The sequence below is a fragment of the Mytilus trossulus genome, chromosome 3 (genome assembly GCF_036588685.1).
Source record: "Mytilus trossulus isolate FHL-02 chromosome 3, PNRI_Mtr1.1.1.hap1, whole genome shotgun sequence".
NCBI classification, from domain to species: domain Eukaryota; kingdom Metazoa; phylum Mollusca; class Bivalvia; order Mytilida; family Mytilidae; genus Mytilus; species Mytilus trossulus.
This window is the reverse complement of record NC_086375.1, coordinates 86,125,387-86,139,049: the sequence shown is the minus strand read 5'-3', so window position 1 is coordinate 86,139,049 and position 13,663 is coordinate 86,125,387.

Sequence of the window (13,663 nt, the reverse complement as noted above, 5' to 3'; positions counted from 1 at the left end):
TTGAATATCAACTTATGTTTTCTTTATAATTTAACCACTAAATACAGAAATCGGCTTTCAAAAAATACAATGATAAGGGTAAAAAAAAATCGTTGATATACATTACTGGATATTTTGAAATTGTGCACATTCCATTCGATTCATGGTAAACTTTTTAATTGTCACAAGATGAACCAGGATAAGTATCTGAACGTGTCAGGCAATTTCTCAAAATACCCAATTTTAACTTTGATTTGAATTGAAATATAGTATTGGTGATATAAATAAAATTGACAAAAGTTCATAAATATTTCGAAAGCACCCTTCATAACGTGTTTTAAGATTCCCGAATAAATAGGTTACAGTTTTAATCCAATAATTTTCGACATCTAATTCATACAGTTAGTATTAAATAAAACACTTATCTTACCAACTAGTAAAACAAGTGTGACGCCTTGTAAATTGTGACTTGATTAAAAGGGAATGTTTAGTAGTTTTCATGAGAACGAAACGACATACCACTAACACATTAACCTACCAATAAACATAAACAGTAACCCTAAAGCATTTTACTTTTGAATGTTTATAATGTTTATGAATACTGAGGCTTTTCTACCTCAAGATTATATTACCTTAGCTGTATTTGGTAAAACTTTTAGATCTTTTGGTGCTCAATGCTCTTCAACTTTGTACTTTATTTTGACTTTTTTGATATGCATACAAATTACAATCTTTGACCTCATTTTTATATAATGTTTTCCTTTAAACCTGATCCAGACAAAACTTCAGTCATTTTTTAGAAAATGCTTGTACCAAGCACATAACAGTTGATATATATTCTTTTGATGATATCGAGCTGTTGATTTTTGTCATTTGATAAGGGACTTTTAATCGGAGTTCCGTAATTTTTTATTTTTATTTTTATTATTTGAACGGGTAACTGAAATGTAATTAAAGAAACACACAATGATGACTGTCAATTATCATTCGTAAATAAAAAAAAAAACATAAAAGAAACAATACACACCAATGATTGTACCGCACTTAGTCTAAATGATAATTGGACAAACCAAACAAAAATAAAGACGAAAAAACGTGATACCGCAAGTAGTCTAAATGATAAATGGACAAACGGAAAAAACGTGAAACCATGATAAACAAGGCATCAAAGAAGTAGGTTCAGTAAGACCCCCTTTTGGTCCCAAAATGTAGCAGTTTTACAGAATTGTTAGAATATAAACTTTTAACTATTTACTAGTAGAAAACTTCTGTAACCGAGATATGGGCTGTGCTTGACATAACAGTGCACATGTACCGGATATCATCATTAAGTAATGCAAAATGCTTCACAATGTTAGCACTTGAGTTAAAATGTAGACGGTTTCCCTCTTAAATGGAAGTGGCCGCATTTTTGTTCGTTCTTAATATTTGAATGTAATTTGTATTTGACCATAATACATAACATCTTTAAAAGTTATGAGGGAATATGGATGCAGTCACATTTATTTTTGAAAAACATCCGAAAAGTGACATATCATGGCATATTTGATAGATTTTTCATATGTAAGCTTGAATACGTATGAGCGTCTTTAATGACTAATGCATTTCAAATAATGGAATCGACTAAAGTAGACACCTTCTGCTGTTGTTTTTCTATGGTCGGGTTGTTGTCTCATTGGTACATTCCCCATTTCCATTCTCAATTTTACACAAGGGTTTAACAAATGGTCCAAAATTTTTTATAAGATGATCCTGAAGTTTGAGGCCAAAATCGGTCATTACCGGTCCTACTCTTTTAGTGTCTTGGAGCCGTAAGCGTTTCCACTTCAATGGCATTCATCATGGTCTTACTGAAAAAAGTATAGTGGTCCTGTTTAGTGCTGCTTTAAATATACAACGACATTCAATAAAATGTATATTACGTCATCAAGAAAACATTATAATTTAAGTTATTCAGTTATTAACCTTACAAGCTGAACGTCTTTATCAAAGAAATCATGATTAGAGCTTTAAGTCTCAAATATCGATATGATTTGAAAATACATGTGCAGGTGCTGTAGGAATATTGCTAACTGACAAAGTGTTTTGTTTAAATGTTAAAATATACCCATTTGATTTATAAGAGTAAAGACACCCCCCTTACTGTTCAAAAGTAAAATATGGGGTTATTTTCTTATTTTGAAGAATATTAAACTATGTGGTTATTTTCCTATTTTAAAGAATATTCAACTGTATGACTGAATGTGGTTTTGTGTTGCTTGATTGTTGTTTTGCTGGGGATAAACCTGGTATATTCTCTTTATGATATTTGTAATACATGTTCAGAAGATATATAGGTAGGTGTCTTTGAATAAAGTAATTTACACGTCACTATTATATCCTGTAAGTTTTAGTAATCATAATTTATGATGCATATTATTACACGGAGTGCATATTACTTTGGAACACCTTTTTATTTTTACAATTGTGTCACTTCTCAGAACAAGATTATTTTGAAAACAAGTTTACAATTTTGGAAGTGTATTTTTAGAAGATTATTTGATATTGATCGTTATTTAAATAAACGGTACACATCTTTATGCACTTGATGCTCATTTCGATGATAGATATCTGTTCATTTATGAAGCCGAAATATTTGAAAATTCAAAAATATGCTAAACAATTAAACCGTTTATAAACCAAAAAAAGACAAAAGAATAGCCAAAACATGACAATAATTTAGAGTTTTGCACGAGGAAAGTCTTTTCATTACGTTGGTTAATTTAAAAAAAAATAATTTAACAGCACCTTTTATTAACAAAATATTCGTATGGTGATAACCTCGGTTTCTAACAATCTACCAGCAGAGGTGTCGACAAAGTGGTATTAATAACTGTTCAGGTACTAATCTATTTACATCAGATTTGCATTTTGAAAATAAATGTCTTGAGTGATGGTCGCGGCCAAATTATTTGAAAATTCAAAACTGAAGAGCTTATGAACTGAACAGAAAAAAGGAAAGCCAACTTCCAACAAGGAATCAGAGCATTGCATGATTGGGATATATGCATCATTTTAGAATAATAATTTCAAAGTAATGGTTCAAAATGTAGATAAAGGGAGAGAGGTTCAAATAATACAACCTGACTGTCACCAGTGAAGAAATGTGGGCAAATTCAATAATGTTAGATATGATCTGTATAGGGGTAGACAAACACGTAATATTTGGGTTAACGCTCTTAATTCTTTTGTGCAAATCTCTGTTGACATCACATGATAGAACACGTAATCGATCTCCATTAATCTCCACTAAAAATAAAATTCACGATGATTTGAAAAAAGTCTTTTATTATCACTTAACAAGCTCTGACGAAGCCGTAATGATTGTTTGTAGGTTTTTGTTTTAGTAACTAAAATACATTAGGAATAAAACAAATAGTCCCTAACAGGTGTCTATACAATATTGGAGAAACTTCGTCACAAGTCGATAAAAGTTGGAAAAACGATTATACAGAAATAATTAAAGATCTGCAACCAACATGACATTCCCTATAAAACGAATATAAAGAGACGTTCTTACGGTAAGCTCCTCAAACCGAATTTACGGCCACAGTTATACATTAAGCAACTAGTACATGTTTTACGATAGGAAGCTCTTGATATTAGCTCAACGACAACAGTTATCTACAGCAAGCTATTTACAACAGCTTAAACGTCTTAGTGTAATTAGCAATTGGTACAAGTTCTCTACAAAAAGAAAAGGATATAGACAGCGCGCTATAAAACCAGATTAAATCCACAGTTTTCTACATTTGACAATACCTGTACCAAGTCAGATATATATGTCCATGCGTCTGATGTGTTTTATCATTTGATTTTGTCATTTCCTTAGGGACTCTTTGTTTTGAATTTTCTTAGAAGTAGGACAGATATAATATACTGTTCACTACAGTAGCTCTAAATATCATCTAGGCGATTAAAGTAAGGTTTTGTATGATTGGTTACATCCTATGCAGTTATCTCCCGTGTTATCTCTTTATGTAAGTAACCCTTTAACCTGAAACATTCAATGAAATCTAAAACAAGAGGCTCTAAAGAGCCTGTGTGTCTCACCGTGGTCTATGTTCATATTAAACAAAGGAAACAGATGGATTCATGACAGAATTGTGCTTTAATGATGGCGATGTGTTTGTAGATATTACTCTACAGAACACTCTTGTTTTTTACAATATATCTATCTATAACGTACTTTTTCTATGTTGTGATGTTATGCTATTGTTTCAGAAAAAGGGAGAAGGTTTGAATCCATTAAAACGTTTAATCCCGCTGCAAATGTTTGCACCTGTCCTATGTCAGGAATCTGATGTACAGTAGTTGTCGTTTGTTTATGTAATATAAACGTGTTTCTCGTTTCTCGTTTTGTTTATATAGATTAGACCGTTGGTTTTCCCGTTTGAATGGTTTTACACTAGTAATTTTGGGGCCCTTTATAGCTTGTTGTTCGGTGTGAGCCAAGGCTCTGTGTTGAAGGCCGTACTTTAACCTATAATGGTTTAATTTTTAAATTGTTATTTGGATAGAGAGTTGTCTCATTGGCACTCACATCACATCTTCCTATATCTATTTGCACAATAGTTAGAGTGAAAAACATTTTGTAAAAATTTACAAAATGTATGAAAATTGTTACAATAACTATTAAATTGATCTCTATCTATAATAATATTCAAGATAATAACCAAAAACTGCAAAATTTCCTTAAAATGACTAATTCAGGAGCAGCAACATGTCAACTGGTTTCCCGATTCATCTGACAGTTTCAGATACATCTTGAATTGATAAACACTATTACTTGTGTCTTATTTGCTCTAAATGCTTTGGTTTCAGTGTTATAAGCCAAAATCTACATTTGACCCTTATGTTCTATATTTGGTTGGCTGGCCGGGTCATCGGAAACATTATTTTTTAACTAGAGACCCCAATGAGGATGATGGACAAGTGCGGTTAATTTGTGCCTAGTAGTTTTGGAGGAGAAGATTTTCGTAAAATGTAATAGACGACACCGGACGACAACGACGACGGACGACGGACGCCAAATGATGAGAAAAGCTCACATGGCCAGAGTTGAGCTAAAAAGGCAATTTATGATTTTTTAAAATTCAATCAGCAATCTAATAATTAAAACTAAAACCAAACCTGGTCACATACCAACACTAAGAGAAACACATAAATTAGTAGTTTAAGAGGGAAAAACACTGAAGTACTATAAACCAAACGCCAACAAAAAAGAGACGGACTATTATAAAAAAAATGGCATATTCCTGACTTGATACAGGAAGTTTTAAAAAAACGAATTACTGGTTAAACCTTGTTTAATGGCTAGCCAACCTTCTCCTTACATGGAAATGTTCAAAATACCGCTAAAATGAAAATATTACCCGACAGTACAAATAAAAGTAAGAACACTCAGGACATAACATACATAAACAAAAAATATCATAGAATTTTATTCATTCGTATGTTTTAACAAATTTGATTCGTTTAGGGACAGTCACATGTTAAACTATATTTTCGAAGGTAGAGAAAAACGGCGGATAGCAAAAAGCATATTGCACAGAGCATATTGCACGGTTATTTTTAGAATATCTAAAACCTAATTTACTTTGTGACGTCATGTAATGAATTTTAGGATATCGTTAAATAAAGGCAACAGTAGTATACCGCTGTTCAAAACTCATAAATCCATGGACAAAAAACAAAATCGGGGTAACAAACCAAAACCGAGCGAAACGCATTAAATATAAGAGGAGAACAACGACACAACACCGAAACGCAACACACACAGAAACAGAACGTTTTGAAACAAATGATATCTGTGATCAATTATTTCATGAAAAAAATCTTCAAATACATAAGATGTCAAACAAACAAAAAAAAGTAAATTAAATAACAACTAATATGTTGTTATTGTCAAGGAGACACTATGATATCTATAAAATTCAAACAGAATCAAATGACGATTTTGATACAAATATGCATAATACTCTGAAATTAATAATATAACAAATATAGCCTTTGTATGAGGTCAATACAGGATATATCGACCCAAAGAAGTATATCGACCTCGGACTTCGTCCTCAGTCAATATACTTCTTTCAGGTCAATATATCCTTGTATCGACCTCATACAAAGGCTGTATTTGTATAATATTTCAACATGTAAACCACAGAATAACAATAAAAATCTAGAATTTATTTAAGACAGTTCACAAAAACAGCACAAAATAATTATGAGTTGTGTGATTCTTTGTTGAGATATTTGTTTGTTTTTATAGTGATTAAGATTTTAACACAATGTTGACTGGTGTACCCTTATTTTCAATATTTTACCTTTTATGTCTGTTTATTGTGTTCACACAATTTTGTTTATATAATGGACTGTTTTGCAACCATCATACACGTGTGAGATTTAGCTAGCTTTAAAATAGAAGTCCTAAGTATGAAATTGTTCAAATTATTATGGCATATTGTTATTCCAAATTATTTCCAAAAATTGATCGCCCTGAAGATCATAAAAAACATTTTATTAAAATTAAGTATGTCAATAAAGGCTTTGATTTTGTAAATATTGCCGGTATATTTAACGACCATTCTGTTGAAGAACAAATTCCTGGATATTTTGACAATACTGAGCTACCTCTTATTTGTTATATTTACAAGAAATCTACCCGGAAATTTGTGTTTAATTATAGTCAATTGTGTAAAGATGTTAATATCAGTGAAACTACACCTACTTCATGTAAATGCAGTAATTCCGAATATATTTATGGACCCATTTCCCATGTTATAACAGGAGATCTTAACATCGTCCAAGACCGAGAGTTAAAATCATTCCTCAGTAAAGGACCTAAATATCGTCCCCCGTCTATTATTAATTGGAATGAGTGTCGTAATATCATCCACGACTCACTCCATACTTACTGTATGAAATGGATAAAACGGGAAAAAGCTGACAAAAAATCTTTGGACTCTTTTTTTAATTCAGTAATGAAGATAGTTGATATACGTATTCAACATTTTAAAAAACATTTTACTATTAACAATAACCACAATAAACCTATTTCTCGTATCAAACATAAACTAAAAGAACTAGCCAAGGAATTTGTTTTTGTCCCGGCCGATAAAGCTGCTTATAATATTATTATTGTGTGAAGTAAATTTTACATTGAGGTTCAGAAAAAGGAAATCACCAATTAACCAACATTCCAACTGACTCCATTTTCAGAAAACGAAATCTGTAACAAAAATAAACTTTTAGCCACCGCTTTACAGGCAGAGCCAAATACAATGAAAGTCCCAACTATGTATTGGCTTCCGATGCTACACAAAACCCCTTACAAATATAGATTTATTTCGTCTTCAAGCCATTGTTCAACTACTAAATTGTCTATTCTTCTTACCAGCACACTTGGTACAATTAAAAACCTTATAATAAATTGTTCAAATAAGGCTTTCGAAAATAGTGGAATGAATTACTTTTGGAGTGTCAAGAACTCGTTGGAAGTACTTGATAAATTGCATGCTTATATTGGTGATTTTGAATCTGTTCAAAGTTTTGATTTCTCTACCCTGTATACCACATTGCCTCACATTCTCATTAAGAAAAAATTCACACACCTAATTAAATGGGCATTCAAAAAATCAGAATGTGAATATATATGTTCAAACTCTTTTTGGTCATTTTTTAGTAGCAATAAACAAAAAAACTATGTTAATTGGACATGCTTTGATACTATATATGCCCTTGAATTTTTACTAGATTACATTTTTGTTCGTTTTGGGGATTCCGTATATCGTCAGATTATCGGAATTCCAATGGGGACTAACTGTGCACCACTTATTGCGGACCTCTTTTTGTATTGTTATGAGTTACAATTTATGACAAAAATAAGGAAAGACCCATCAAAACAACATCTGATAAACAAATTTAATAATACTTTTAGATATTTGGATGATATTTTGGCTCTCAATAATGACGACTTCAGTTTGTATATTAATGAAATTTATCCTGCTGAACTTACTTTAAATAAAGCTAATACTAACAATGACCACTGCCCTTTCCTCGATCTTGATATCTATATCACTAACGGAAAGCTGAATACTAAAATTTATGATAAAAGGGATGATTTTTCATTTCCTATCGTTAATTATCAATTTAGATGGTGGCGTTCCCTTGTCACCATCTTACGGTGTTTATATATCTCAACTTGTACGATTCGGTCGTGTATGTAACAATGTTTTAGATTTTAACGAGAGAAATTTATGTATTACTGATAAATTATTACACCAGGGTTTTCGATATCACAAACTAGTCAAAACTTTTATCATCGGTATAAAGACATCATTCGTAAATATAGCTCAACATGCAGACGTCTTATACGTTCAGGTATTTCACATCCAATTTTTTATGGAAATATTCTGTATAAAGCACAAAGGTGTCAGTATTCACCTCAAAAACTTACAAAACCTTTGAATAGACTTATTAAGAAGGGATATAATTACGATACTGTTGTCAAGTCATTAAAGATTGCATATTTTGGCGTTAATATTGAGTTACTGATAAGGTCTTTGCGTCGGAACTAAACACATTTATTCTAAAAATAGTTGTTGGCATGACACGGGTTATGTTCTTCTCATATATGTTATGATGGTATGATACTAAACCCCTAACGGGAAGGATTGTGCCTGATGTTCATATGATGAAATCATAATCTTTCAGTCAGTTTATCTGAAGTCTGGAGCTGGCATGTCAGTTAACTGCTAGTAGTCTGTTGTTATTTATGTATTATTGTCATTTTGTTTATTTTCTTTGGTTACATCTTCTGACATCAGACTCGAACTTCTCTTGAACTGAATTTTAATGTGCGTATTGTTATGCGTTTACTTTTCTACATTGGCTAGAGGTATAGGGGGCGATCTCACAAACATGTTTAACCCCGCCGAATTTTTGCGCCTGTCTCAAGTCAGGAGCCTCTGGCCTTTGGTAGTCTTGTATCATTTTAATTTTAGTTTCTTGTGTACAATTTGGAAATTAGTATGGCGTTCATTATCACTGAACTAGTATATATTTGTTTAGGGGCCAGCTGAAGGACGCCTCCGGGTGCGGGAATTTCTCGCTACATTGAAGACCTGTTGGTGACCTTCTGCTGTTGTTTTATATTTGGTCGGGTTGTTGTCTCTTTGACACATTCCCCATTTCCATTCTCAATTTTAAAGTACCATTTTCAACATTAGAAATTGCCTGTAAAAAGTCAGAAATATGACGTTTGTTATCTATTTGATGTGTTTTGCTATTTGATTAAGAACTTTTCGTTTGAATTTTCCTCGTAGCTCGGTGTTTTCATTATCCAAATTAAAAAACAACAAAACAAAAAAGCAAACGAATGTTCCAACGTAATAAGAAGTGACTTCACAGGTAAAACATTTATATCGTCCAGATTTTCAGAAATGCAATGTCATTGAATTATTGTCTTCACGTAGACAGCTTTTCCGTATTTCTGCTCGCTTTTAATTCGGCACAGCGTAAGCGAAAAAAATAACATGACGAAAAAAAAGGAATCAAACGTTGATTTAAGACAGTATCAATTATCAAACGTGACGGAAGGATAATTAACACATAAATTTAGACATCGCTCTTCAACATTGTATTATGAACAAAGTGTAAAGCTAGAGCTGCTTTCGAATTTGCTTTTGGAGTAAAAACACGTATAAATACATATCATTGTGTCAGTATTCGTCTGTATATAAAAAAGAAGATGTGGTATGTATCCCTGATATGTTTGTTATGCTTGTGTTATTGATTGGTTGATTTATTTTGAAACGCCACTGTCACCACTGCTGTGCTAATTCGCGACATTCAGTTTGTATTGATGGAAGAAGTCGAATTGCCCGGAGAGTTTTACCGACGTCCAGAAAGAAATTTTACAATCAGAACCAATTCAATTTGAAGACAAGTACACCTGCCACGGGACTAGAACTCACAATCACAACATTATTGACAGGCTAGTTGTTTGAATACCTGAACGACTTAGCCACGGAGGTCCCTGTTCTGTTTGATTGCAACACTTACACAATCTTAGTATTTCAAAGCAATTAAACTCATTTGTAGCAAATGATTGGGAAAAAAGTTGTGTTATACATTTTAATTTCATACAGTTTTACAATAACATATAATAAGTCAATAGAGTATACTCACTCAAAAGTAAAATGAACATCAAAGTTATTAGATGTTGATTTAAATCAATGTTTATGCCACCCAATTTAACGTTCTTTGGACATGAACGAAACGTTTCGCTTAAGGGTTTCTTACACCTTTATAATTTGTTAAGGCAAAAAAAAACAAACAACTAACCAACCAACCAACTACTAACAAACTAACTAACCAACTAACTACTGACTAACTAACTAAACAACTAACTTCTGACTAACTAACTAACTTACTAAATGAACAGTTTACTAAAGTCCGCAGATTGACGGGAAAATGCAAAATTACCGACAAAACAGACTTATTGATGGACATCATTATGATAGTCAATAAATATCTGTAGTTACTAGGAAACAGAATTTGAAAATAAGACATCTGTGATTACTGTGAGGTAGCTGAAACACAATGATTACATAAGGAATATGTTGTTACTAAAAACACGAAAAAGCAAAATGAGAAAATTAGATAGATGAGATTTTTAGAAAACAGTGCAAGTAAGTAAGATTTCTTTAATTTTTCAAAAGGAGAAAGGTAACTAAGGTATATGCGTTTACTAGGAAACAGAGGAAATCACTGATGTGTTTTCTGATGATAAGTTTTTCTGGTGACGACAATGAAACTTAAAACGGCTTTTCAAACTTTTATCAAATCTTTGAAAATGGTCATATCCTGAATGGTCGACAAAACATTCACACTGTCTTGGTACTTCTACAATTTGATTTGAAGTCTTAATTGTCTTTTGGATACTTGAAGTGTCTGATTCTGAATCTGTCCGACTGATAATGTTTTCTGTTGGCTCTACTTTGTTTGAATGATCAGTTAAACATAATGTCCATCCTATATAGTATATAACGGTAAGAAGAAGACCGAGTAAGAGTCCAGTCAAACCACTTATTAATGTGTACGATTTCCTCTTGATAGGCGATAATTTACTGATATGACAAGAACATTCACTGTATTCCAGATCAGTACACACCTAGAAAAAAAACGAAAAGCAAAGTTAATAGTCATGATGCAGTCATAAATCCGTTAGTTTTGATATTGAGCATATTAAATTATCTCTGAAATGTTACAGATTTGCCAGCATTACATGTATGAACAATATAAGTTACACCGTTGATATTATTAACATTCCGTAAATCAAATGGGAAATACTCAAAACAAAATTCATTATTTTTTTCGACTCAATAGCTTTATTCATGTCAAGATATAATCATGGCATACCAACCATTTAATGAACAGTTTAGAAAAAAAAATATAGCACTGACAGATGTATTAATGTTTACTGAAAAGAAGGAATTGTCGCACGTGTCACTACTTTGTTTACGATAGCACATATAGTCAGTTGCAAATTCATATGTAAAAACATTTCATCGAAAGCATACCCAATTTAAATATCACAAGTAGATCTTCAGCAAGTGTGATTTTAAATATATAACATCTCTAGTAACATATTTTTCCAGAAACTTTCTTAACTGTACAAACAAGTGTAGGTCTAAATAAATAGAAAAGGTTATTTCACCACCCTTAATACAATAAGCACGATTAAAATAAAACTCTAACAACAAAAGTGTGACTACCTGAGATAAAAAATCAAATGATTTTTTCTTTAAAAAAATCTTCTATTCCAACATTCATATTTTTTACAGGTCTTATTATAACAATAATTAATTCATTGACTGATATTTTAATATTTTTTTCCTCACTTTTTAATATAAAAAAAATGTAAAAAACCTAATTGTTAAATTAACCAACCACATGGTCAAAGGTCCAAACAACAGATCTTCACGTATGGGAATATGGATATATCTGTCATAAAGATAAAAGAATTGCTACAGAGTAAACAATACTATGCTAAAATCTTACTTCTGTCCTGTTAACTTCCTTAAATTCACATCTATCGCCAAGCCAGGGATCACCACATTGGCATGTATAGCTTTCCAATCCATTGATGCAGTCACCATCATGTAGGCATGGGGACGAAGAGCAAAAGTCTATTCCTGAAATATCACAACGCAATACTTATGAACACGCATAAATAACACATATATCTGTTCTAATGTGATACTTGATGTAATCATTTCTACGATACACTTTTTTTAATAAACTGTTTAACAAACGTGTAATTGGTTCACTAACTTTTCCCACCTACTGACAAAGATGGTCTCAGCACACTATTGTTATATTGAGGTTTTCAGCTCTTTAAAAGTGTCACTGTTTTGTTTTGTCAACTTTTTTGGTTCGTTCTCCAAAGGCGAGATTTGTAAAGACCAAATGCGTGTATGACGTCATAATTTATACGCAAAACAACTTTTGAGTCTTTGATATAATCGTCAAGAGTAAAGGTGTCATTAAATATAGCATTCTATATTTGATCAGGTATAAAACATACAGAAGATATTGTATCAATGCCAATGAGACAACTATCTACCAGAGACCAAGTGACATTGAAATAGTGAAGTCGATACTGTTCTCATCGTTTAATTACATTTTTAATCGAATAATTTAATTTTGGATGTAACGCGTCGTCGGATTGGCCGACTTTATTTTGTTATCAGCCCATAGATAAAATTAAGTCAAGTGACCGTGACGTCATCAACGTTTTTTCATAGTTTTCTACGGTTTAGAATGGAATTTAGAATTAAAATGTAAGAAATGACTGTAATATGTTTTCTGTCTATTCGAAATAACATTAAAAATGTGGTGCATACTGTTAAATAACCCGTTACACGCGTTATTCAGTGTGCACCAAATTTTTTTATGTTATTTCTTCATAGACAGAAAAAATATTACAGTCATTCCTTAAATAAATATTTATCATAGTCAGTAATCTGTTTAAAAGGAATTCTTCCAGTTTCGACCGTTCACTTCCAGTTTTCATATTTGCTCCCCTTTTAATCAATAATATATTGACAGTTACACTTACGTGTTTCACAGTTGTCTCCCTTTGAATAATTAGTACATTGACATATGTACCCATCAACCAAGTCTAGACAAGTACCATTGTGTTGACAAGGATTACTGATGCAGTCGTCAATATCTTTAAAAATATATAACACATCCATATAATTCTTGTATAAGTAAAACATTTTTTTATATTTGCATGTAACTAAAATATGTAATAAGCATTGATGTATTATGTATATTTCACTACTGATACCTGTTCGGGTAAGGTTGGCACCTGTTAAAACGTTTGTACCCAGTGCATTGTTAAGCACATGCCCTAAATAAAGGCAACAGTAGTATACCGCTGTTCGAAATTCATACATCGTTTGAGAAGAAAATAAAATGCGTTTCCCTCGGTTTAAGTTTGTTACCCCGATTTTTTTTTGTCCATGGATTTATGAGTTTTGAACAGCGGTATACTACTTTTGCCTTTATTTACAAACAAAAACTGCGGGAAACGCATCAAATATAAGAATAGAACTACGACACAACAGAAACA